At 44.5% G+C, this 23,425-nt stretch overlaps 1 protein-coding gene and 1 long non-coding RNA gene across 6 annotated transcripts in view; one reads left to right on the top strand and one right to left on the bottom strand.

Annotated features, from left to right (window-relative positions):
• LOC117368339 overlaps window positions 1–10,839 on the bottom strand; it is a 34,707-nt gene extending 23,868 nt beyond the window's left edge. Inside the window, exons 1-2 of the long non-coding RNA XR_004540947.1 lie at window positions 10,635–10,839; window positions 1,508–1,631 (exon numbers count right to left, since the gene is read on the bottom strand). This is a non-coding gene — a long non-coding RNA (uncharacterized LOC117368339). The remainder of the gene's footprint in view (window positions 1–1,507; window positions 1,632–10,634) is intronic.
• Window positions 1–23,425, top strand: part of EVPL (envoplakin) — a 138,350-nt gene that overhangs the window by 4,593 nt on the left and 110,332 nt on the right. The gene's annotated exons all lie outside the window — the stretch shown is intronic.

The raw sequence follows: 23,425 nt of genomic DNA, 5'->3' as shown, positions 1-23,425 counted from the left end.
CTTCTGAGTGCGTATCTATGTGGATTAATTTAGGCTAGGAGTCCTCGGCACCGTTCAGGATATCCATGCATGCATTATCTGCACTGTATACAAATCTTTCTCGTGCATATTTATCACAGATATCCTGAAAATCAGACTGGCTAGGTGTGTCCCAAGGACTGGGTTGAGAACCCCTGATTTAGGTTAACTATTAAAACAAAGGTGGAACACAAGTTCCTGGACACACAGGTAGCTTCTAGTGCAAATGTTTATTGTTATACTACTACTATTTATTATTTCTATAGTGCTGAAAAGGCGTACGCAGCGCTGTATCTTTTAACAGTCCCTGCTCAGAAGAGCTTACAATCTAATTTAGACGGGACATTACAGGGTTGGGGAGATTATGGTAGAGGGAATGATACAGTGGGTCTAGGTATCTGACAGCAGTGAGTGGGAGTTAAGAGTTGAAAGCAGTTTCCAAAAAGTGGGCCTTTAACTTGGCTAATCCAAGTTAAAACAACTTGAATAACAACAGTCGGTGTCGGAGATAATACAATGATTTCACCTTATACTTTATAGTTTGGTCTCCCTTCAGGGGCTGTGTTTTGGCAGAGATCTGCCTTCCTCAGGCGTCCTGATCCAAATCCATGAACCGAAAATACTGTTGAATACGTATGAGATGAAATGTTGAAAAGTCGATAATGGACTGAAGGGTAATAAATCAATCTTTCAGTCCGGATTTCACAGCTCTGGAGACAGATCACTCGCAGCGCGTAAAATCGCCTCTCTCTTTAGAACCAGTGGCACTCGCCTCCATATATATTCAGTGCCGCAAGCTGTTTAGATATTGGCGCCTACTATGTGGAAAAGATTTAAACACCACAGCTGGCATTTGAAGAAATCATTGACCATTTTTTATATATCTTGCAGGGGAGAGTTGTCATCCCTTATTCTCATGGACCAAGTATACCACATCTCTGGCATGCCCAGGTCCCAGGCAGATGGAATTTAAACCTGGATCCCCTAGGCCAGGGGTAGGCAATTCCGGTCCTCGAGAGCCGGAACCAGGTCAGGTTTTCAGGATATCCACAATTAATATGCATGAGATGGATTTCCTCCTTGAGATGCAAATCTATCTCATGCATATTTATTGTGGATATCCTGAAAACCTGACCTGGCTCCGGCTCTCGAGGACCGAAATTGCCTACCCCTGTCCTAGGCTGTTTCTTGCTGCTTTTTCTAGTTATTGGTGTTTGTAGTATTCCATTTCACAGAACTTTATTGCATTGTGCAATTGTGATGGCATAACAATGAACCTCAATATCTCCATTAACATAAGATGTTGGCAGCTATGTAACATAACGTAATAACAAATTTCTAGACTGGGGTTAACAAAAGATTATGCTATGAGAAATACAAGGAATAATATGAAGTGCAGGGGAGTCTAATTGTTCAAAAATATAGAGAAAAGAAAAGTTTTCAGCAATTTTCTAAAATGTTCATAAGACATATGGCTAGATTCACTAACCTCCGATCCTTGTCCGTTTGCATGCAGGCCGACGAATTCACTTAAGGCCTTGTTGGTGCAATAGGGCCAGCAGCTCTGGAGGACAAATGGTGAGCTCAGATGGAAGCAGGATGGCAACACTCCACTAGAGAATGACATGGGGATAAATTTGTCTCTGTCCCCGCAGAAACTCAATTTCCCGTCACATCCCCGTGAGTTTTGTCACTATCCGTGTCCCTGCCCCATCCCTGTAAGCTCTGCCTTATCTGCACAAGCCTCAGACACTTATGATTTTAAAGTGTTTGAGGCTTGTGCAGATGAGGACAGAGCTTAGGCATTGGTGGAATGAGGCATTATGATATCACAATCTGAACTCTAGAATGTTGCTACTTATGATTTTAAAGTGTTTGAGGCTTGTGCAGATGAGAACAGAGCTTAGGCATTGGTGGAATGAGGCATTATGATATCACAATCTGAGCTCTAGAATGTTGCTACTTAGGATTTTAAAGTGTTTGAGGCTTGTGCAGATGAGAACAGAGCTTAGGCATTGGTGGAATGAGGCATTATGACATCACAATCTGAGCTCTAGAATGTTGCTACTTAGGATTTTAAAGTGTTTGAGGCTTGTGCAGATGAGGACGGAGCTTAGGCATTGGTGGAATGAGGCATTATGACATCACAATCTGAGCTCTAGAATGTTGCTACTTAGGATTTTAAAGTGTTTGAGGCTTGTGCAGATGAGAACAGAGCTTAGGCATTGGTGGAATGAGGCATTATGACATCACAATCTGAGCTCTAGAATGTTGCTACTTAGGATTTTAAAGTGTTTGAGGCTTGTGCAGATGAGAACAGAGCTTAGGCATTGGTGGAATGAGGCATTATGACATCACAATCTGAGCTCTAGAATGTTGCTACTTATGATTCTAAAATGTTTGAGTTTTGTGCAGATGAGGACGGAGCTTGCAGGAATGGGGCAGGGATAGAACTCACCGGGATGGGCAAATGAGTTCCCACAGGGACAACTGTCCTGTCTTTATCTACTAAGTCTATTCCCTTTATTATCGTTAATGTTTCGATCATGTCCCCTCTCAGTCTCCTCTTTTCAAGGGAGAAAAGGCCCAGTTTCTCTAATCTCTCACTGTACGGCAACTCCTCCAGCCCTTTAACCATTTTAGTTGCTCTTCTCTGGACCCTTTCGAGCAGTACTATGTCCTTCATGTACAGTGACCAGTGCTGGACGCAGTATTCCAGGTGGGGGTGTACCATGGCCTGGTACAGCGGCAAGATAACCTTCTCCGATCTGTTTATGATCCCCTTCTTAATCATTCCTAGCATTCTGTTCACCCTTTTTGCCACCGCCGCGCATTGCGTGGACAGCTTTATTGACTTGTTGACCAGTACTCCCAAGTCTCTTTCCTGGGGGGTCTCTCCGAGTATTGCACCAGACATCCTGTATTCGTGTATAAGATTTTTGTTACCGACATGCATCACCTTACACATCCATGTTGAACCTCATTTGCCATGTTGCGGCCCATTTCTCGAATGTGTTTATGTCACGTTGCAGATCTTCGCAATCCTTCTGCGTCTTCACTATTCTGAATAACTTAGTATCATCTGCAAATTTAATCACCTCAGTCATGCCAATTTCTAGGTCATTTAGAAATATGTTGAAGAGCACAGGCCCAAGCACCAAACCCGGCGGCACTCCACTCGTGATGTTTTTCCAGTCCGAATATTGTCCATTTACCCCCACTGTCTGTTTCCTATCCGCCAACCAGTTTTTAATCCACGTGAATATATCACCCTCGATCCAATGGCTCGCAATTTTTCGAAGTAGACATTCATGCGGGATCTTGTTGAACGCCTTCTGAAAATCTAGATATACGATGTCGACTGGGTCTCCCTTGTCTATCTGCCTGTTTACTCCCTTGAAGAAGTGCAGTAAGTTTGTCAAGCAAGATCTTCCTTTGCTGAAGTTTGTATCCATCAAGGTGATCGATGATGCGGCCCTTTATCAGTGCCTCTACCATCTTCCCTGGTACCGAAGTCAGACTCGCTGGTCTGTAGTTTCCCAGATCTCCCCTCAAACTTTTCTTGAAGATCGGCGTAACATTTGCCACTTTCCAGCCTTCCGGAATTGTTCCTGATTGGATTGACAGATTGGCTATTAGTTCAGCTATAACCCCTTTCAGTTCCTTGATTACCCTCGGGTGGATGCCGTCCGGTCCCGGGGATTTATCGTTTCTAAGCCTATCAATCTGTCTGCATACCTCTTGTAGACTCGCCGTCGACCCTGTCAGTTTCCCATCTTCATTTCCTGTGTATAGCCTGTTGGCTTCTGGTATATTGGATATATCTTCTTCGGTAAATACAGATGCAAAAAATGTGATGGCTTTGTCTTCCTATAGTACTCCCTTCATTCCATGGTCATCCAACGTCCCCACTGCTTCCTTCGTAGGTCGTTTCACCTTAATAAATCAAAAGAACAGCTTAAAAATTTTTGCCTCCTTGGCACTGGGATAGAAAACAAAATACATAAGTCCAGACTTGACTGAGTTTAGTTAAAACAACAGGGTTTTCCTTGGCGATGCTCAAGTTCTCTCCATAACAGTGCAGTCTCACGGAGGCAAATGCTGTGAGCTCTGAGGAGGTTGTGGAGAATCTGTCACTGTTAAATTCTCCTAGAAAAAAAATGTTTACAGTATCTTTAGGGACAATGGTTGCCAATTAGAACAAAGCCCTTAGGATTCCCATTTTTCATTCAGATTTGTATTTTATGCCAGAGGAGACATAACCATTTAAGGTTCGGAAATCTCCTAATTACATGCTGTTATCACTAAATTGGTGCACAGACACTCCCTTATAACCCTGCACAAGTATCGGCACGGACACATATATGAAAAGAACACCAAACAATCTGGGGGTTGGTTGGAAACAAAGTAATGAATGTGATGAAAGGTTCCACACCTTTTATGCCAAATGAAAGAGTGTAGAATAGATTTGATAGGAATAAGGCCAAAAAGTGGCTTAACAGAGCCAAGAAAGATCTATTGTGATGTTTTGAATAATTTAGCTGGTATCGCAGCTCATAGCTACATTCACCAAACCATGTTGATCAGAGTGTCTGTTGATATCTCTTAAGGAGAAGGGTGTGTGCTATGCAAAGCAAACAAAAAAAAAAAAAAAAAAAGGGGGGGGGAATGGCACCACTGTTCTATCTAAGCTGAGAGGGAGTTTAGATAGAGTTGCCAGTCGTCTGGGAAAACCCGGACATGTCCTATTTTTAGAGGACTGTCTGGGTGCCAGGATGGACTTTCCAAAATTTGGTAATTTGTCTGGGTTTTGGAAAGCCCCAATCTCCAACTGCATCTGGAGGCCCTCCAGATGCATCCCGGAGGTCGGAGAAGGAAGACAAGGCTCTGTGGGGCTGGGACAGGGCTGGAGGCAGAACAAGGCGAGGCCATGTGACCGGCTTTCTACAGCAGAAAATCTAGTAACCCTATGTTTAGAGAATGACAAGGGGACAGAATTTATCCCCATCCCTGCGGTTAACCGCTGGAAACCATCCCCGTGTCATTCTTTTTAAGGAGAGAGGGAAGAATCGGAGCAGGAATGGGCACAGCTACTGACCCTCAAGCCTTGGTGTAGAAGGATTGAGGTTGAGATAGACACAAAGAATGACACTGGATGATTGGAACATATGACCATAAGTGTTGACATACTGGGACAGACTGATGGTGCATCAAGCCCATTATCCTGTTTCCAGCAGTGGCCAACCCAGGTCCCAAGTACCTGGCAGAAACCCAAAGAGCAGCAACATTCCAGAGCTGGTATTGTGATGTCATAATACCTCATTCCACCAATGCCTAAGAGCCAAACTCATCAGTGATGTCACAATGGCTTCATTATCCTATACTTGGCTCACATAAGAATCAGAGTATGACTGGGCACAACCACTGACCCTCAAGCCTTGCATTGAAGAATTGTGGTGTAGAAGGACTCAGGTTGAGAAAGACACTAAAGAATGACACTGGATGGTTGGAACATATGACCATAAGTGTTGCCATACTGGGACAAACTGATGGTGCATCAAGCCCATTATCCTGTTTCCAACAGTGGCCAACCCAGGTCCCAAGTACCTGGCAAACAGTAGCAACATTCCAGAGCTGGTATTGTGATGTCATAATACCTCATTCCACCAATGCCTATGAGCCAACTTCATCAGTGATGTCACAATGGCTTCATTATCCTATTCTTGGCTCACATAAGAATCATAGTATGACTGGGCACAACCACTGACTCTCAAGCCTTGCATTAAAGAATGCTGGTGTAGAAGGACTGAGGATGAGCTAGACACTAAAGAATGACACGGAATGGTTTCCTGCAGTTATCCGCAGGGACCGGAACAAATTCTGTCCCTGTGCCATTCTCTCCACCTTAGAGAATGACATGAGGGGACAAATTTTTCCCCGTCCCACAGGAACTCAATTTCCCTGTCCCATCCCCACAAGTTTTGTCCCTGTTCCTGTCCCATTCTTGTAGGCTCTGGTTTAACTGCACAAGTCTCAAACACTTAGAATTTTAAAGTGTTTGAGGCTTGTGCAGATGAGGATAGAGCTTGCAGGAATGGGGCAGGGACAGGAAAAGAACTCGCTGGGACGGGAAAATGAGTTCTCGTAGGGACAGGGAAAAATTTCTCCCCGTGTCATTCTCTACTCCATCTACAGTCCTGCCAGTTGGGGGTGCTATTTCACTGTCACATTTTTCCAATAGTGAGGATCGGGCAAGTTCTGTGGGGCTCCAGGGAGCCTGCTTGTCTCTGGTGGTTGAAAACATGATATTGAATGAAATACCATCCCCTCCTGGAAATAATGCAGTTGGATGACTCTCTAGCTTAGCTTAGAGCAGGGGTAGGGAACTCCGGTCCTCGAGAGCCGTCTTCCAGTCGGGTTTTCAGGATTTCCCCAATGAATATGCATGAGATCTATTTGCATGCACTGCTTTCAATGCATATTCATTGGGGAAATCCTGAAAACCCGACTGGAATACGGCTCTCGAGGACCGGAGTTCCCTACCCCTGGCTTAGAGGGAAAAGTGATTTACAGCACTGAAAGCATAAGAATGTACTGTTTATTAAAACAAAGTAGGATTATCAAATTAAAAGACTCAGCGTGGCCATGTTTCACCCAGCAGGCTCCACTAGGGGTCACAAACATACACTTTAATGTAGAGCAGGGGTTCTCAACCCAGTCCTCGGGACACACATAGCCAGTCAGATTTTTATGATATCCACAAAGAACTGAACTACCACACCTTCAAAAAAAGACTGGTAAATTCCTTTCAGCTCAGTGACTCCACCCTCTCTCCATGACAATGCAGCAGTCATCCTCAACATAGAAACATGATGGTAGATAAAGGCCAAATGGCCCATCTGCAGCATCCACTATCTCCTCCTCTCCCTATTGGCTAAGTCTCTTAACATTTGCATCTCCTCTTTCTATAGGCTAAGGCTATTTACACCTGCATTGTGATGTCATAGAATTTTATGATTATAGAAACAGAAAGCGTTCGACAAAGTTCCACACAAAAGACTTCTCAGGAAACTACAAAGCCATTGAATAGAGGGGGATATAGAAAGATGGATCGGCAAATGGCTGGAGAACAGAAAACAGAGAGTGGGCATAAATGGGAAGTTCTCCGACTGGGAGAAAGTGACTAGCGGTGTACCCCAGGGCTTGGTACTTGGGCCGATCTTATTTAATATCTATATAAATGACCTAGAAGAAGGAACATCCAGCGAGATCATCAAGTTTGCAGACGACACAAAGCTATGCCGGGCAATCAGATCGCAAAAGGATAGCGAGGAACTCCAGAGCGACTTGTGTCAGTTAGAGAAATGGGCGGAGAAATGGAAGATGAAGTTTAATGTGGAGAAATGCAAAGTAATGCATTTAGGCAGTAAGAATACGTAACATGAGTATAGAATGTCAGGTGCAACTCTGGGTAAGAGCGAACAAGAAAAGGACCTGGGTGTACTGATAGATAGGACTCTGAAACCATCAGCACAATATGCGGTAGCAGCAAAGAAAGCAAATAGAATGTTGGGCATGATAAAGAAGGAAATCACGAGTAGATTGGAGAGGGTCATAATTCCGCTTTATAGATCAATGGTCAGACCCCACTTGGAATACTGCGTCCAACATTGGTCTCCCAACCTAAAGAAGGATATAAAACTGCTGGAGAGGGTGTAGAGACGAGCAACGAAACTAGTAAAAGGTATGGAGAAACTGGAATACGAGGATCAACTTAAGAGACTGGGATTGTTCTCCCTTGAGAAAAGGAGACTGCGAGGGAATATGATCGAGACCTTCAAAATACTGAAAGGAATCGACAAAATAGAGCAGAAAAAACTATTTACATTGTCCAATTTGACACGAACAAGAGGACACAAAATGAAGCTAAGGGGGGACAAGTTCAGGACTAATATCAGGAAGTTCTGCTTCACTCAGAGAGTGGTGGACACCTGGAATGCTCTCCCAGAGGAGATTATCGCGGAATCAACCGTCCTAGGATTCAAAAGCAAACTAGATGCACATCTCCTTACGAGGGGCATAGAAGGATATGGGTGACTAAAAATTACGCCAGGTGGACACCTGACAGGGCCTCCGCGTGTGCGGATCACCGGACTTGATGGACCGAAAGTCTGATCCGGGGATGGCGCTTCTTATGTTCTTATGTAACATGATGGTAGATAAAGGCCAAATGCTGCCCATGCGCAATAGCCATTATCTCTTCCTCTCAAGAGATCCCACGTGCCTATCCCGGGTATCTACTTCCTCGCTTGCAACAATGTAACTTTCCTCCACAATGTGTTGAACCTTTTTCTCCTATTGTAACAGTATAGTCTTCCTCTATGATGCAATGTAGCCTTTTCTCCCTAGATTTTTGCATCATTTGCGAAGTGGCAAATTTTACAGAACAGTCCTTTGCAATATCACTCATAAAGATGTTAAAAAGAGCCAGGCCAATGACCAGTCCCTACAGTACACCACTGATAATATCCTTTTCCTCTGAGTGAACTCCACTTACAAATTAACCAGTTTCTAACCCAGTTAGTTACTTTTTGACCTAGTTTATGTAGCAATCACCTATGTGGAACAGTGTCAAAGGGGTTAATAGGCTCGTGTGTCTATTAATCGCCCCCCCCCCCCCTCAGATGATTGGAGATTCCCTTGCCGGCTCCAAAACAGGAGCTGGCAGGGGAAACCCCAATTCAGTCTTGCAGCCGTATCTGAGCTGCCACTTTCCTGTCATGCCCAAGCCAATGAGCGCTCAGGCACTGACAGGAAAGTAAGGCTATGTCAGCTCAGACCCTGTCGTTAAGTTTTGCACAGGGAAACAAGTTTTTTCCCTGCTGTGCATTACAAGGAGTGCTCTTTAGAATACTAATGAGCTGCTTATAATTAATTTGCATAAGATTCTCAGTGGCTGCTACTGAGCATATTTGATAAAATATTGCTTTCATTTACCTATTTTAATTGTCCCTTACAATCTTTTTATATTGTCTAGACATTTGTTTTGATAGACGGTATACCAAAAATAAAGAAACTTGAACTTGATCTGTAGCAGCCACGGAGAAGCCTTTTGTGCATCAGAAGGAGAGTTTCCTTCTGTTTGTCTTTGAGTGCAAATTAACTCAAAATCTGGCTCAATAGTAGACAAGCAAACACGCATTTCATCATCATAAGAACATAAGAAATGCCTTCACCAGATCAGACCGAGGTCCATCCAGTCCGGCGATCCGCGCACGCGGCGGCCCATTTAGGTACTCCTTTTTGGAGACCTGGATTCCCCGTATTCCTCAATACAATTTGCCATCTGCAATTTTTTTTTTTTTTTTAATTTAATTTCTGTCAAAGCTGAAAATCCAAATTTGCAAGGACGATAAGATCCAAATGGTAACAAAGCCTGATTGCTTTGTTGCTCAAGTTAGGATAACTACTGCTTAAAAAAAATAAAAATGACTTGCCATTAGTTTTCAAGGACCAATCGCGTCAAAGAATGATGCTTGTCTGGTGGGTTTTATCCTTACGCATACAGACTCTTGGGTACGCGACGTACATGTCATTTGATTCTAGCGTATACGTATGAAGGGAATTTTTAAAAATAAAGTAAAATTCTGGAATCTCTCGTGGCACACCCGGAGTCTCTTTGGGGCACACTATTTGAGAGACACCGGTCTATACTAGGGGTGTGGGGTGTATGTGAGAGGAGTGTCCTTATGAGGGTGCACATGTCAGGTGGGGTTGGGATAGGGGTCAGAGGTATGTGTGGAGTGGAATGGGAAGGCTTGGGCAAGGTGTGAGGTGAATGTTAAGTGTCTTAGAGGGGTGGGGTTGGGTGTGGGAGTAGATACGCAGGCATGTGTAGAAGCATGCTGAGGTGTAGGGTGGAGACTGATATTTGGTCTCACAAAATTATGTGCAAGAAACATCTGCAAGGCTAATACTTAGGCACCGTTTAAGAAGCACAGATGTGCTATCACTTTCACTTTTTTTTTTTTTTCATATATACACAGAGAACTTTTGTATTCATCCAAATATCTTAACCCCTCCTCTTTTACCTCCAGAAGATTCACCTACCTTCAGATAACCTTCCCCCAAATTACCCACCTTAACACCTTCCAATTAAACAAATTCCATAAATAGATTGTAACCTACCCTCTCTAACTGCATTCCATATGTATTTTGCATACAGTTCTTCACTGTCAGTTTAATTTCCATCCTATAAATTCACATAGAATTTTTCTTTTTTCAACCATCTTTATTTTCTCTTCTTTATTAATTTCCAGGTACTTTAGTTAGATTGTGAGCCTTCGGGACAGTAAGGGAATTTTTTAAGTACCTTCTTACTTCTCATTTATAATCTTAATGTATACTTTCTTCAAACCGCTTAGAACCTAACGGATGTAGCGGTATATAAGAAATAAATTACATTACATTACATGTGTCCGGAAAGTTTACCCTGATTGTGGCTCAAACTTCTGCAGTCTTTGAATTTGCATCTCATTAGCTTACTTACTGCAGACTGTTTTCTCTCTAATCTTGCGGCTGAAACTGTTTGCTCAACCTTTGGCAGGTGGTTCTACCTTATGGCTTTCTGCAACTTGCTTCTCACGGGTCTTCCATGGAACCATCTCTCTCCCCTTCGACTTGTATTCCTCCGACGTAGTTGTGCTCACAATATCCCTCTCCTCAAGTCATTGGCTCCCTATCCATTTCCACACACAGTTCAAACTCCTCTTATTGACTTATAAGTGCATTATTCACTTTGCAGCGCCTCGGTATCTCTCCTCTCTTATCTCTCCTTAAACTCCTCCCTGGGAATTCCATTCATGGGTAAGTCTCTCTTAGCTGTACCCTTCTCCTCCTCTACTGCCAACTCCATCCCTTCTGTCATGCTGCACCATATGCCTGGAACAGACTCTGGCAGTATTCAAATCTAGGCTAAAGACCCACTTTTTTTGAGGTTGCTTTTGACTCTTAATTCCCATTCGCTTGTAAAGTACCTACAGTATGTCTGTTTATCATTCCCTCTGTGAGAAATTCCCTAACCTCTATTTGTCCTGTTTGTCTGTTTTAATTAGATTGTAAGCTCTATTGAGCAGGAATTGTCTATTACATATTTAAAGTACAGCGCTGCATAAGTCGAGCAGAGCTATAAAAATAAGTGGTGGTTATTTTATCTTTGTTTCATATTATAAAATTCTAATAAAAATTGAAAAAAATAATAATAATAAAAAAAAGTAATAGTAGTAGTTGTATCCAATTCTGGAGATCATAACTGCTAAAATTATAGGCAGAGTGGAAGTATTCCTGGAAAAAAAACTACAAAAGGCTACATTCACTAACCTGCCCGATCTTGACCGATCTGTGTCCGATCCGAGCAGTCCAGATGGATTCAGAAAGCAGTAATACTCTAATGAGGGTGATCGGAGGAACGCCCCCATCGGTTGACACGGATCGCTAGTGTGCGATCCCGACACATGCGCAGACCGTTTGCTTTCCCTGTAGATGGTCTGCGCATGCGTTTGGTGTTGGTTTTAGCTGGGGAGGGTTTTGCAAGCCCATGGTTTTAACCCATTTTAAGCCTGCGGGATAAAACCACGGGCTTGCACTGTGGGGAAGGGCAGGGGCTGAGAGCAGGAGAGCAGAGTGGCAGGCAGGAGAATGGGGGCAGAGAGAGAGGAGCAGGGCGGCCAGAGCAGGAGAATCGGGACAGAGAGCAGGGTTTTAGCACAAGCGACTGGTCCTCACCACTCGCTTGTTTATTGATCGGCCAGCCAGTCGGAAAGTGTAGCGAATCACATCCTTCCTGCTTTGCCTGCCGATTCCCCTCATTTGCATGCGTGGATCGGAGGATGACCGGGACACAGGTTAGTGGATCGGGTAGGAGGGAAATCAGGTCGCAAAGGGCTCGCAAACCGATTGGTACACGATCAGTTTCCACACCAAAAGCCCTATGAAATGAAGCTTCATAGAGACCTAACGAAGAGAAGCCAAGGAGAGAGTAATATATAAATATCTAATAATAGCTGACCTAGTAGGAAGAACTGGTCCCTCTGCCTAAGCCAGTTTAGAACCAGTGCCTCAGTTAGGGAGTGCCATACTGATCTGGGAGCTGTCTTTGAACTGGGAGTTCTGTCCTATTCCACAGACATAAATATTCATATCACCTTGTTGCAAAGCCCGGTGATATTAATTTCAATGTACATTCCAGTGCTGATTGTACAATGAAACCATTGGAATTTTTCCTATTAAAAAAAAAATTAGGTCTTGGAAAATCTCTGATCCATTGCTCTGTATTTTTCTCCTGTTAATAAGAACATAAGTAAATGTCTTTGTTCAGCTGCAAGATATTTAATATGCATTTTGGGACCCCATTCAACTGCAACAATTTTTAATGTCTTGAGAAAAGAAATGAGACTTGTCGCCTTAATGCTTAATGTTTAATGTAACAGCGGGATCTGGATAGTCTCTGTTGCTACCCATCACCACCCCTTTTCCCCCATAACCCACCCCTAAATAAAACCCAACACACTTTATTATGGTATATAGCCGCAGCTCTTTATTAAATCCACCATAACAATAAATTAACATGAATAACTTAACCTCATAAACATACTGACCCTCTATTGACAAACAACATCAGCAAGCTCCTCCCGAGCTACCCTATGTAACCATTAACCTTTGCCCCCGACCCCGCCACTAACAGCAAGCGTCTGAGGGGTGGCATGACCTCATGCCCCTTTAACCCGGGTCACCTGACCCCAAGGCACGGCTCCCAGCCGGCCCCCCCGCTCATCGCCGGATGAGCCCCAGCACCCAGTAGCTCGGGAGACCCGCCTTCACTGAGCCACCAAGGCCACCACCGAGGGAGGGTGGGAGGGAGAAAAACCGCCCTGGAGGACCTGAAACAACTTAGTCCTCCAGGGTCCCAATTTATCCATTCCCTCCGCCCGCCCCTCTACCTCGACTTCACCCTATCCTAGCCCTGTCTTTAGGCGGTAACCCCTCCCCTATTCCTTCTGATAAGTTTCCTAAGCTAACGGTCCTCTCCCCCCCCCCCCCCCAACTTGCCTCGTGGGCAACACGAGGCCTCCCAGCCCCGTGTTACCATACGCCCGTCGAGACAAACTCTAGGGCTTCTTCTTTCATCTCTGAGAAATTGGAGGAGTGTCAAGTCCCCCAAAATGGAATGGTTAGGATTCGATGAATCAGGAACTAATTCCTTGTTTTCTTTATATTTCGTCTTAGTTGTAAGGTTTGACTCTCCAACTTTGTGGGCTTAAAAAGGAATTTTTGTATTATATGCATAATTACTGTTATATTTTGTGAAATAATCCTTTTTCTTTGGTATCATTAGATATTATTAATTGTAAAAATTTGCATTAAAAAAAAAAAAAAAGAACATAAGAATTGCCGCTGCTGGGTCAGACCAGTGGTCCATCCTGCCCAGCAGTCCGCTCACGCGGTGGCCCTCTGGTCAAAGACCAGTGCTCGAAATGAGTCCAGCCTCACCTGCGTACATTCCAGTTTAGCAGGAACTTGTTACTGGGCAGCACTTGCAGATGTTAATTAATTATCTCTTAAATAATTGATATTTTGTCTCCCCACCTTGGCCGATTAAATGTAGTTATCTATCCAAGTGCCCTTTCAAAAATACCAGGCTTCAGAGGAAAATGAGCACTTTGTATCTGCTTCTCCCCAGTTGGCTAAGCCAGTGGGTTAAGACAATAATTTCTTAAAATAAATGAATAATCTACTGGAAAATCCGGTGGCATTATCATATGATACCGTGTTATTTGGTACTTCCATGAGAGCTAAGAGTCAGGTTAGACACTGCAAATTACAGACCGGTAAGTCTCACGTCAATAGTGTGCAAGCTTATGGAAACATTGATTAAACACAAATTAGACACGGTTATGGATGACGAGAGACTGAGGGATCCACACCAGCATGGATTTACTAAGGGGAGATCCTGCCAATCCAACTTGATCAGCTTCTTTGACGGGGTAACAAAAGAACTGGATAAAGGAGAGTCCCTGGATGTGTTGTATCTGGACTTCAGCAAGGCTTTTGACAGCGTCCCACACCGTAGACTTTTGAACAAAATGAGTTCATTGGGGCTAGGAGGAATATTAACTGCATGGGTTAAAGACTGGCTCAGTGGTAGACATCAGAGGGTGGTGGTAAATGGTACCCCCTCTGAAAAGTCGGAAGTGCACAGTGGAGTACCGCAGGGCTCGGTCCTGGGCCCAATCCTATTTAATATCTTCATACAAGATCTGCCTCAGGGACTTCGGGGAAAAATTGCATTATTTGCCGATGATGCTAAATTGTGCAACATAGTGAGCGGAGATACCATGCCTGACGCTATGACACAGGACATACTTGTTCTGGAACACTGGTCTACTCTTTGGCAGCTGAATTTCAATGCCAAAAAGTGTAAGATAATGCACCTTGGTGGCAGAAATCCGTGCAGAACCTACACTCTGAATGGTGAGACCTTGACCAGAACTGTGGCAGAACGAGACCTGGGAGTAATCATTAGTGATGATATGAAGGCAGCCAATCAGGTGGAGAAAGCCTCATCTAAAGCTAGACAAATGCTAGGTTGCATCCGGAGAAGCTTTGTCAGCCGAAGGCCTGAGGTGGTGATGCCGCTGTACAGGTCCATGGTGAGACCACATCTGGAGTACTGTGTACAGTTTTGGAGGCCACACTATCGGAAGGATGTGCTAAGAATGGAATCGGTTCAACGATTGGCCACCAAGATGGTCTCAGGGATCAAGGATGTCCCTTATGAAGAACGACTAGGTAAGTTGCACCTTTACTCTCTCGAGGAACGCAGAGAGAGGGGTGACATGATAGAGACATTCAAATACGTTACTGGCCGCTTTGAGGTGGAAGAAGATATCTTCTTCCTTACAGGCCCTACGGCGACAAGGGGGCATCCGCTGAAAATCAGAGGCAGGAAATTCCATGGTGACACTAGGAAGTACTTCTTCACCGAAAGAGTGGTCGACCGTTGGAATAATCTTCCACTTCAGGTAGTTGAGGCCAGTAACGTGACTGATTTTAAGATCAAATGGGATCAACACGTGGGCTCATTTCAAAGAGGAACTTACAGGGGAGGGTTATTTGAGTGGGCAGACTTGTTGGGTCGTGGGCCCTTTTCTGCCGTCATATTCTATGTTTCTATGTTTCTATCTCTTTTAATAATAACTAATCTTATAGCCCATTACATTAACGGGTGCTAGAATATATGTGTATGTCTATCTTTATTTCTTTCTCTCTCTCTCTCCTTCTTCTCTCCTTCTGTCTTTCTGTCTTTCTTTCTATTTTTCTTTTTCCTCAGCTGTCCACCCATTCTCCCTTCCTTTTATCTTCCCTGTGTCCACCACCACCTCTTCACTGCTCCCCTTATCCAGCAGCAGCCCTTCTCCCTTTTTTTAATCTCTCCCCTGTCCATCAGCACCTCTTTCCTGCTCCCCTGTCCAGCAGTAGGCCTCCCTCCTTTTTCTTCCCCCAGCACCTCTTTCTTGCTCCCCCGTCCAGCAGTAGGCCTCCCTTCCTTTTTCTGCACCCCTTACCTCGCGTCTGCCCTTCGCCGACAGCTGCCACGGCCTGCAGGCATCGACAGCTGCCACGGTCTGCAGCCGCTGTCTGCCACCGCGGCAGACAGCCTCTGCACCGCCCGAAGCCGACATCCTCCTTGGGAGAGAGAGATGCATGGAAGCGCACATGCGCACTCCTACCTGTGGGGGGGACCTACAGCGCATGGAAAACGGGAGCACGCAGGTCAGAGTGTGCATGTGCAGCTTAGGCTTTTATTATGTTAGATAAATTTTTGCTCATCATGACAGGGTTTGCCTTGCAGCAAATTATGAAAAACTGGAAAAATTGGGATCGACTGAATTATAATTTTTGGTGGAATTCGTTATGTTAAATCTTTAAAATGGAGCGGGCAATAGCCATACAGCAGGGGCATTTTAAGAAATTTAGGGTTGTTTGGGAGCCATTAACAAAATACTGTACAGAATGAATATTATTTTTTTCCTTTTGTTCATACACATCCAGGGTGGGGAGGGAGGTGGGAATACTTTATGATTTCTAATGCTTAAGAACAATTGTTGGGTATAAGGGAGGGGGGAATAGAGATGTTTAAATATCTACGTAGCATAAGGAAGTTCTGGAATGAAAGGGCATAGAATGAAGTTAAGAGGTGATAGGCTCAGGAATAATCTAAAGAAATACTTCTTTACAGAAAACGTGGTAGATGCCAGGAATAGTCTTCCAGTAGAGGTTTTGGAGACAAAGCCTGTGTCTGAATTCAACAAAAGTGGGATCTATTAGGGAGAGGAGGAGATTGTGGATGGGCAGACTGGATGGGCCATTTGGCCTTTCTCTGCCATCATGTTACTATATTTCTGTATGGGAGAATTTGTAATTTGCTGCTTGGTGTTTCTGGTTGAGTAAACCAGTTAATCCACATTCAGGAGGGTGTGCTAAACTTTATTTAATTATCTGTTTGATGTGTTTGAGTCTCATACCTCATTCAAGTTTGCAATTTACAAATATGTTTGGAATGCTTTCACCAAGAAATCTTGTACCAAGGATGACCATTGTGGGATTATTTACATTTCCTGAGAAAACTTGATAATATAGCTGGTAGCTGTACAACAGAGTTAAGAGTAGCCCGAGAGCTCATCTCGATGGGCGTATTGTAACTCAGGGCTGGGAGGCCCCTGTGACGCCTGCGAGGCAAGTCGGGGGGAGGGGCAGTTGTAGGGGAGAGCTAGGGAAGAAATAGGGAGGGAGTGGTTTGCGCCAAAAGGCGTGTAAAGTCAGGTTTTTAGGATATCCATGATATAATATTGATATATATGATATATGATATCATATATGATATAATATTGTGGGCCAGCGGGATGATTGACGGCGCGGGATAGTTTATAAAACTGGGACCTTGGAGGACTCATTTTTCTAGGGTCTTCCAGGGCAGTTTTTTCTCCCACCCACCCGCCCTTGTGTGGTTAGCTATAGTAGCTCGGGAGGGCGGGTCTCCCGAGCTACTGGGTGCTGGGGCGCATCCGACGATGAGCGGTGGGCCAGCTGGGAGCTGTGCCTTGGGGTCAGGTGACCCGAGTTAAAGGGGCATGAGGTCATGCCACCCCTCAGACTCTTGCTGTTGGTGGCGGGGTTGGGGGGCAATATGTTGATGTTTACACGGGGTAGCTCGGGAGGAGCTTGCTGATGTTGTTCAATTGAGGCTCAATGTGTTAATGATGTTAATATAGGCAAAGTTAATTTATTTGTTATTGTGGATTGATAAAGAGCTGCGGCTATGTTCCATAATACTGTGTGTTGTTTTATTAGTTGGTTGGGTCAGGTGAAAGAGTGGGTGTGTGTATGAAAAGAAGGATTTTACTGTTTGATATGGTTTTTTTTTTTTTTTTTTTGGGGGGGGTTGTCTACATCAGTGGTTCCCAACCCTGTCCTGGAGGACCACCAGGCCAATCGGGTTTTCAGGCTAGTCCTAATGAATATGCATGAGAGATTTGCATATAATGGACTTGACAAGCATGCAAATTTCCTCCATGCATATTCATTAGGGCTAGCCTGAAAACCCGATTGGCCTGGTGGTCCTCCAGGACAGGGTTGGGAGCCACTGGTCTACATTGCTTTATGAAGGGGGGTGTTTTACATAATAGTATTTAGATTGTGGGACTTTATCATAGAGAAGAGTTTTTTTTAAAGTGATGGAATTGAAAATAACATTGAGGTTCACTTTGGGCTCCTTTTATTAAGGTGCGCTAACGGATTTAGAACGCGCTAAATGCTAAGCTGCCCATTGAATATAATGGATGCCTTAGCATTTAGCATGCACTAATCTTTAGCGTGCGCTAAATCGGTTAATGCACCTTAATAAAAGGACCCCTATATTCTATAAAGATGGAATAAAAAGTATAGATTATATTTCCGTACAGTAAAACGTTAAATAACTTTTGCACTAAAAAAAAGAGATAAAGAAGGGGTAGATTGCACCCGGCATTAGTTACAACTAGGGCTGCATTTCTGAAATGAAAGATTAGAGAAACTGGGCATCTTCTCCCTCGAACAGAGGAGATTGAGAGGGAACATGATCGAAACATTCAAGGTAATGAAGGGAATAGACTTAGTAGATAAAGACAGGTTGTTCACCCTCTCTAAGGTAGAGAGAACGAGAGGGCACTCTCTAAAATTGAAAGGGGATAGATTCCGTGCAAACGTAAGGAAGTTCTTCTTCACCCAGAGAGTGGTGGAAAACTGGAACGCTCTTCCGGAGGCTGTTATAGGGGGAAACACCCTCCAGGGACTCAAGACAAAGTTAGACAAGTTTCTGCTGAACAAGAACGTGCGCTGGTAGGGCTAGTCTCAGTTAGGGCGCTGGTCTTTGACCTAAGGACTACCGCTTGAGCGGACTGCTGGGCACGATGGACCACTGGCGTGACCCGGCAGTGGCAATTCTTATGTTCTAAGTAGGCTTTGCGAACTGTGAGGCTATTTATAGCTGTTCTTGGTGCTGTTTTAGATTCTTTTAATTTGTAATATGTCAATTTGTATTTTGTGTTACTTAACCTTTTATTTTTTATTCTTTAATTTATTTAGGGCTACATTTTGATTAAACTTTGTAAATCACGATTAATCATGTGATTACTCGCACAATTAAAGGTACTATATGTTGTTTCTTAATTTTTGTTTCCACTGCAGCTCCTTGTGACTCTGGGCAATAGAAGGGTTAAGTGACTTTCCCAGAGTCACAAGGAGCTGCAGTGGAGGGGGGGAAAACTCTGTTAACCCTTTCAGGACCAAGGGACATATTTGTCCCATAACTTTAAAATCCTATAAATTTTGATTGGGATAGTCTACAGTTCTAAATTTGATATGTACGGATTCCATATGATACTGCCTTTATGTAAACAAACTGGTTCCGACATTCATTCATTAGCGTCGTTGCCAGATTGACGAGAAGATTCACTTGCCACACTGTCCATAAGCGTGATTTTTTTTAAAAAAAAATAATGATATTTCACAAAAAAAAATCAATTTTTTGGCATCTGCAAGCCCTTTTTACCATAAAAATGTCGTCAAAACCACAAAAATTGGCCTACGATCCTTATGGTCCTGAAAGGGTTAATCAAGTGATTAATTGTGTTAAAAAATTTAATTGAAAATCAGCCCTAGTTATGACCTTAAACACAAAGGAGGGGTAGGGGGCAAAATGCACAAAGTTGGCTGCCTTTCTGGGCCATGCTGGTCTTTGTATGCCATCATTTACTTTATATGCTACTAACTGCCTGTTTTACAAAGCTGTGTGGCAACAGCCCCGAAGCCCTTTAAACCTCTATGGGCTTCTGGGCCATTACCACGCAGCTTTGTAAAACAGGCCCTAAGTTTTTTTCTTTCTTCTAATCTAATCTAATCTTCTATTTGTGAATCACGCATACCTATTCAGGCTCTAGGCCACTGGACTTTGCACAGGACGTGTAGAGAATGACATGGTGACAATTTTTTCCCCTTCCCCACAGGAACTCAATTCTCCCATCCCGTCCCTGCGAGTTTTGTCGCTATCCCTGTCCCTGCCCTATTCCCGTAAGCTCTGCCTTGACCACACAAACCTCGAACGCTTACGATCTTAAAGTGTTTGAGGCTCGTGCAGATGAGGATGGAACTTGCAGGAATGGGGCAGGGACAGGAAAAGAACTCGCGGGGACAGGACGGGAAAATGAAGCGCCTCAAGCCCCTCACAAGGGAGGGGGCCTGAGGAGTCTGAGCAAACCAGGGCCTTCCAGATATCCAATTCTATAAAGGGTTCCCATAATCATATGTAAAACTTACCCTAACACTAGATAGCAAGTGAATCTTGTAAGTGTAGCAGGGGGGGGTGGAGGCCACCCCTCAAAAAGACAAAATAGTATTCACCATCGGGGTGCATTAGACAGGTCACCTCCCATTCAGTGCACGCACTTGTCCATGCATGCAATTGTCATGCGCACATTTGACAGGTCACCCACTACTGCCCACTACAGAGCTCTACCTGGATGGGGGACCATTGGGAAATACCAGGTGCTGTAGACCTGTGGTTCCCAACCCTCTCCTGGAGGACCACCAGGCCAGTCGGGTTTTCAGGATAGCCTTAATGAATATTCATGAGAGAGATCTGCATATAATGGAGGTGCCAGGCATGCAAATCAGCTCCATGCATATTCATTAGGGCTATCCTGAAAACCCAACTGGCCTGGTGGTCCTCCAGGACAGGGTTGGGAACCACAGGTCTACAGCACCTGGTATTTCCCAATGGTCCCCCATCCAGGTACTGGCTTCCAAGAGCAGGCCTACCCAGGGCAGCCAGGTCATAGGCTGATAGGTTGTCAGTTACTAGCAAACATTAACCCATATAAAACCTGCATTCCTGAAGCAGGAAGGTGTGCTCAGATTTCTTCTTGCTGGTTGTGACAATAAATTCTAACCCATTTACTGTATCTGCCTTCTGTGGCCCTGTTATAGATTAACAAGAGAATGGCCCTTTAATTATTACACCTCAAATGGAGCAAATAATTACTGGGCAGAAACCAATTGAGGATGTAGAATGGTTCATATTTTTCAGCAGTATACCATAAATTAATGGTGACATCAGGGCAGATGGGAGTTGTAGAATTGGAAAAGCAGCAGCATCATTTTATCAGTTGCACTCAATGTTGATCGGCAAAATCGATCAGTATCAAAACAAATGGCCAACTGCATTGTACACCAACGAAAACCTGGAAGATATCGACCAAATTAGGAAAGAGATTGAATATATTTCACCAGTGATGCCTGAGGACAATTTTAGGTGTGGATTACCGAGATCACATTGTGAATGATGAGATCATGTGGACAAGCAACTCCAGAAGATTGCAGGTCCTTGTTACTGAATGCAGAGTCCAGTTGACAGGACACATTTTATATATGCATCTCAAAGTGGCACTAAAGTTGAGAAAAGGAGGAAGACTAAACTGACATGGAGAAGCCCACTCAAGAGGGATCGAAGTAATGGAAGGCCCTAACTGGGAAGAAGTTGCCCAGTATGCAGTGATGCACGAAAGGAACTAAGAAGAAGAGGAATGTACAGAAACACAGTACCTGTGTTTTATTCTACTAACTCTGGCTCTGTTGTTCCCCCCCCCTTCCCCCATGCTCTGTCTCTGGCAGTGTTTAAGGCCCAGTTAAAAGCCCACCTTTTCGAGAGTGCTTTCGACTCCTAACTCCTCTCACCTTGGATTCTGCAGCCCCAACCCTATATGTCATATCTGTCTGTCCAAGTTAGATTGTAAGCTCTTTCGAGCAGGGACTGTCTATAAATGTCCAAATGTACAGTGCTGTGTACGCCTTTCAGAGCTTTCAGAGCTATGTAAGTGATAAGTAGTAGTAATATTAGTAGTATATAATGATAGCTTTCATGGAAAGCATAAGGTGGATTGTTCCAGGTTCTGCTAAATATTGTGGACAGGGAGTGCCAACCATTGAGCAGTGCTGCCATTTCTAAAGGAAATTATGCTAAGCTAGGAAGCTTGTTTAGCAGGCACATTCCTTCACAGACACAGGGCTTTTCAGCTTTAGCCTTGCGCTAGAAGAACCACCCTCTTTTATAGCTGGAGGTGCGGTTCTGAGTCCATGCCACTGCTTTTGTCCTAGAGTCTCTTAGTGCCAGAAGTGAATAGCTCTGATAACCTTGATATGGCTCAAGTTCAATGTCTGGTTTGTCAGGATTTGATAAATGAGACACCCTGTAGGGGCGGGGCAAGAAGAGGCGGAGACTGGTGGTCGCAGTTCTAGATTTCTCTTTCTTTTTCTCTATCAGGTTTTTGCATCTCTCACCCTAAATGTTGCCATTTTCTTTTCTGATTTCGGGCTAGATTCACTAAGCAAACCATCGCGTCCCGATCGGTTTGCAAGCCCTTTGCCACCCGATTTCCCCCCCCTGCAGCATTCACTAGCCTGTTTTGCGATCCGATTCCAATCCGCGCATTCAAATGAGGGGAACTGCATACAAAGTAGGCAGGGACGCGATTCACGAATCAAATTTGCCGATTCGACATGCGCGGGGATCGCTATAGAGCAGGGGTGTCCAACCTGCAGCCCGAGGACCACCTGCAGCCCTGTGAAGTATTTTTTGTGGCCCCGGTCGAGGGCGATGCATTGTTTTTCCTCCACTGCCCCCGGGTGTTTACCATCTTGCCGGCTCCCTCATCTGTCTTGCTGCAGCATTTTTGTGGCCCCAGAAACATTTTTTTCAGCCAATGCGGCCCAGGGAAGCCAAAAGGTTGGACTCCCCTGCTATAGAGCGATCCGTGCCGGCAGGTGGGGGCGTTCCTACGATTGCCCCCATCTGCAAATTGGAATTTGCTGGATTCGTCGGACCTGCCCAGATCGGGCCCAATCAGGCAGGTTAGTGAATCTGGCCCTTTGTGGGGGTTTTCATCCGCGAGGCTAGTAGTGGTCCAGGGGGGAAGGTGAGATGAGCGGGATGTGACATTTCAATAGAGCTATGATGAACCGCCCCTGTGCCTCTCCTCCTCTCTGCTTCCCCCCCCTGCATACCTCTTCTAAGATGCGCCAGTGCATCTTCCACCACCTGCTTGATTGGCCTTGGCTCCCTTCTGACATCACTTCCTAGTCACAGGACATGATGTTAGAGGGGAGTCGAGACCAGCGCAAGCTGGAGGCGGAAGACGTTGCTCACGCCGGCGAACTTTTCTACAGGTATGTGAGCTAGGGGTGGCGCTCCTAACTTGGGGAGGATGCGGGGAGAGGGGTGTGGATGCGCACCTTCTTGCTGTTAGGGGCATAGCCCCCCACACACAAGACATCAGGTACGTGAGGGGATGCTTTTGCTATTGGCGATAGCCTGCTTACTCTGAGTCCACAAGAAGTTGGATGATTCAGCATGGCCAATTTGGCGATGAAACGGCCACAATGAAACAATTGTGCTGAATCGGCCGCAATGAATCGTCTAGACCCTAAATATATAAAATCATTAATTGCACAAATGAACCTTTCCCGAAGCAGGGAAAACTAGAGACATGGGACCAAAGAAGTAGACTGAAAACCAACATCAGTGTATACTTTCTCAAGGAAAGGATGGTGGGTAACAGAAATACCTTCAAAGTAGGCAAATGAAGTAAATGATTCATCAGCTGTCATCAACCTTGTTACAGTGGGGCCCTTTTACTAAAGTATATTGAACAGTTAATGTGTAATAAGTGTGTGCAGTTACTGCACAAGAGTGTAACTGTTATCTCTGTGGCAGGACAGTGCGTGCTAATTCGTGGATCAACTGCATGCTATAATTTAA

The sequence above is a fragment of the Geotrypetes seraphini genome, chromosome 10 (genome assembly GCF_902459505.1).
Source record: "Geotrypetes seraphini chromosome 10, aGeoSer1.1, whole genome shotgun sequence".
NCBI lineage: Eukaryota > Metazoa > Chordata > Amphibia > Gymnophiona > Dermophiidae > Geotrypetes > Geotrypetes seraphini.
Note: the sequence above shows the minus strand (reverse complement) of the source record. Positions and strands in the feature narration are given on the sequence as shown.